Here is a 4,648-nt window from a genome sequence, read left to right on the forward strand (position 1 = left end):
GTGTTCATTTATCAAATTTAAATTTGTATTTTCCTTATATCCATAAAAAAAATTTATTTTCATAACTTACACGTTTCCTTATATAAATTTTTTTAATGATCCTGATTTTTTCCCTCAAGAAATATTTAAGCATTTATTTTTTAGATAATGTTGTTCCATTATAATCATTACTTTCCTCATATCTCTAAATATTATTAAAAGATAACAATTAATTCACTATTAAAACAATCAGGGTCCTTGATTGAATTTCAATCCTATATTGTCTACCATTAGATCAAATTAGATTAAATTGTTGATGTTACCCTTCACCAAAGTTTAGTCAAACATGGTATAATACATGCTTCTAATCGTAACTTACGCTCTTACCTTCTACGTGTTTAAAACCCTAATCTCCTGTCCGCGCTATCCACCGTCATCAAAATCCTCTCACTGGAAATCCACGTCTTACGTATACGATGAAACCTCTTCTTGTTTTTTTTTTGTTAGTATTGAACTTCATGGCTTTGTAACCCTTCGACTGTATCAATTTCTACCTTTTACAGTTGATCTTGGATCTTCATTTGCCTATTAACTATTTGATTTTTTGCTTGAATGAGTGATGTTGGTAATTTTTGATTTTTTGCAATTAATGTTAGTTCAGTTATGATTATCTTTTTTAATCTAATTTTTAATTTTTTGGTACATGTTAGAATTGTAATGGTTGAGGACCGGTTCTGTTTTAGATGGCCAAATCATGCCTTTTTGATAAATGCTTGAGGATGGAAAGCTTATGGTATGTAAGTGTTTTTCGTTTAACTTTTCTGGTTTTTGAATATTCCTAAATTTTTAGAAGTTCATTAAGGTGTGATCAGAGTCAACATCGAATTTGGAATCGATTTTGATGAAAACATTGATCTTAACAGTGGTGAACTTGACTTTGGTTGATCTTCCTGGACTCACAAAAGTTTGAATTGGTAAATGAAGCAGATATTTCATTAATTTTTAAATAATGGAATCAACAATTATTAATTTAAATACTGAATGAACGTAGATGGTCAATCTGAAAGCATTATACAAGAGAATGAGGATATGCTTGTTGGATAAGGTGTCTAAGTCCATAACTTATTTGGTATATACTTGACCCGACCGACATGGTCCATTTGGGTTGCATCTCATCCAAACTATTATGGATAATTTTATGAGAGTTATACACATATGTTTATTAATATATTATGAGTTATAATATATTAATATGAAGTTACGTTATTTAATTAGTTTTAGTCTTAAATTAATTATGAATTAATTTAGAGATTAAAAGGAATACTAATTAAATTATGGGCTATTTGTTTTATATAGTGTGGGCTAATACTCATTTGTTAATGGGCTAGGCTTATGTGGAAGTCCATGGATGATCCATGGAGCTTTTAACCCATGGATCCTTGGAAAAGGAAAAGACATGTGTTATTAGGGTTTCACCCTAACCATGCACACTATATAAGCATGCTTATGGAGCATGAAATGGAGCCTAAGTGAAAACTAGTGATCTAGTGTGTGTGTGCATGTGTGTGGCCGAAAATACAAGAGTGTGTATACTCTCTCAAAGTTTTCCAAGAGTTTGTGGTGTTTGTGATTCCATTTGAGGCATTCACACTATTGGTGCTTGGCCCTCAAACTCCTAAGAACCCAACTCATCAAAAGGTATGTAATCTCTTCTAACTCTTTTATGTTGAAATGTTCCCCATGCCATGTTAGATAGGTTATAAACCTTGGAAAATTATTATTCTGCATGTATTTAGACAAACATAGATCCAAGGTTTATTAGGGTTGCATGCACACTTAGGAAGTGTTAGATTGCTCAAAACCCAACAATGCTCCGTGCCCATATTCAAAAGGTTGACTATAATCGTGGATGATAAAATGAGTACACACTCTTGAGTTTCTTTCTGTTAATGGAATTTAAAATTTCTTGATGCGGCCAAACTGCATTATTTTGGCTATTTCACCTGCTAATCAAGATCTGGCTACATCAGATGCGATCAAAATGACACGTGAAGTGGACCCTACAGGTACCGAAATGCATTTAAATTCTCTAACACACTTTGAATGCTAAGTTATGAGATTAAGATTTGAATTGCTACTTTAGGAGAAAGAACTATTGGAGTCTTGACCAAAATTGATTTGATGGATAAGGGTATTGATGCGGTTGATGTAAGTTAATTTGTTGAATGATATCTTAAGTGTTCTTGGTGGGGTTCATCATCATCTTGTCTATGTTTTCTTGGTTTTTTAGATCTTAGAAGGAAAATCATATCGACTAAAGTTTCCATGGGTTGGGGTTGTTAATCGGTCACAACAAGATATTAACAAACTGGTTGATATGACTTCTGCTTGATGTAAGGAGCGAGAATAATTCTCCAACAACAGAGACTACAAGCACTTGGCTCCAAGAATGGGGTCCAAATATCTTGCAAAGATGCTTTCAAAGGTAATTAATCATATAAGATGCTAAAACCATGTGTTTCGGAAATGAATCTTTACAGATAGATGACTTGGTTTACTCTCATCAACATTTAGAAGGTGTGATCAAATCAAGAGTCCCATGAATACAATAACTAATTAGCAAAACGGTTGCTGATCTTGAAGCTGAACTTAGCCTTCTTGGAAAACCTATTTCTAGTGATGCTGGAGTAAGCCTTGTGTGTATGTGTATGTGAGAGATAGGGTGCACCTAATACATGTTGATGTTTATATATGGTTAAAAAATATTGTAGGGAAAGTTGCTTCGGATAATGGATGTTTGTCGGGCTTTTGATCAAATATACAAAGAACATCTAAATGAAATGTAAGTACTCGATCCTCAACCACTGCCTTTAGTCAAACAGATTGAAAAAAAAATTATTGATTTGTTTACAGTAGCATCTGACTTTGACAACATATTGTACATTGTTATTTATTGTTGTGTAGGCGATCCGGGGGAGATCAAATTTACCATGTTTTTGAAAGGCAACTTCATGCTGGTCTTAAGAAGTTGTTGTTTGAGCAACAATTGTCAATGGAAAATATCAAGAAACTAATAACAGAAGCTGATGGATATCAACCACATCTCATAGCCCCTGAGCAAGGATATCGTCACATTATTCAATCTTCATTGATCACCATCAAAGGCCCTGTTGAAGCCTCAGTCAATGTGGTATTCACATTTCAAAACAAAATAATAGAATTCTTACTTCTTAATTTCTTGAAGAAAATAAAAAGCTAACTTTTCAAGATTTTAGGTTGATTCATTCGGTGAATCAGTTTGTTAAGATTCTAACCATTTTTTTTACTCTTATAGTGTACTTACATAGTTGTAATTTTGGAAAAAAGAAGAGAAGATGGGTACAGATGCATAAAGTGAAGAGTTAGCCTCCTAACAATGACTTGTAAATAGACCAAAATTTGAAAATGAAAGGGCGAAAAATATATGTTTTTTTTTTCTCTTTCTAATTGGATTTCATGATAAAATGCTTAAGATTTTGATCATGTTTTCTTATATTTTCAAATATTTGGCAAGTTTTCTTCTCAAGTGAAATAATGTAAGTTTCAAGTTAGAAAGTTTAAAGTAATGTTGGAATAGTAACTTACTTTATAATGATTGTGTGTTACTGTTTGTGTGTGTGATCTTATTTGTACGTATGCATGATGTGATCTGCGATCTAAAATAGTGTTACTATTTAAGAAATATATGTAGCTTCTTTCTAATAATCAATGATTTTGAAAAATGTATTCCAAAATCTCAAAAGCTAGCTCAGTGTTATGTCTTGCAGAAAGTTCAAATTGAGAAAAAAGTTTCTAAAATATGGTAGTAATTTGATTTTTTTTGGTATATTTGAGATTATTATATACTTAAACCATTTTATTTTAATGCATAAAATTGAAAAGCTATGTGCAACACTACATTCACTTGATTCCCAGCCATCCCATAAACATGTATATTATGCTGAAGATAGGTCTGAACCTCTTCAAGTGTCTTTTTTTTAATAAAAACTAATTAAATTAGACTTTATGCTATCAATAAACATGTTTTATGTTTAAATACTTTTTATTTTTCAAGGAAGATGCTAAGAGAATACTATCATAAACAAAGAGTGTTGGTGAATTTAATGCTTTTGAGGACTTACCCAATAAATTTAAAAGTTAATGCATTATAAATTTCACATGATTTAGTGTTTTAAAATTAGTTGTTTTGACTCTTTTTTTTTCTTGAATGAATAACAGGAGTATGTTCCATGATGGGGTTTCTTCAAAATTGAGCTCGAAAATGAAAGACAGATACATAAGTTTATTCACCGAACGAATCAACCTCGAGTTGTAATGAATAAGATGCTTGTCAAAATGCCATTATCATTCAGGGAATTTTCATATCTGATCTCGAATGTAGTTAAAAATGATCAATTTTATATTTTTCGTTTCCTGTTTTTTGGTAAAATGACAAAAATGACCAATTTTTTGTTTCTTGGTAAAATGAACAAAATGGCTGTCAAAATCTAGAAAATCATCTATGGAAAAAATATTCATAATGAAAATAAAATGACCACAAAATGTCCGACTTGCCACTTTTCTATTCTCTAGAAAATGACCAAATTACCACTTATCTGTTTTATGTAATAAAATAACCAAAATGCCACAT

At 31.4% G+C, this 4,648-nt stretch overlaps 1 pseudogene; it reads left to right on the forward strand.

Annotated features, from left to right (window-relative positions):
- The first annotated feature begins 591 nt into the window (after positions 1-591).
- On the forward strand, positions 592-3,376 carry LOC145045164 (dynamin-related protein 5A-like; annotated as a pseudogene).
- Positions 3,377-4,648: the final 1,272 nt, after the last annotated feature.

Source organism: Lactuca saligna, chromosome 5 (assembly GCF_052625555.1).
Source record: "Lactuca saligna cultivar CGN05327 chromosome 5, ASM5262555v1, whole genome shotgun sequence".
Lineage (NCBI taxonomy): Eukaryota > Viridiplantae > Streptophyta > Magnoliopsida > Asterales > Asteraceae > Lactuca > Lactuca saligna.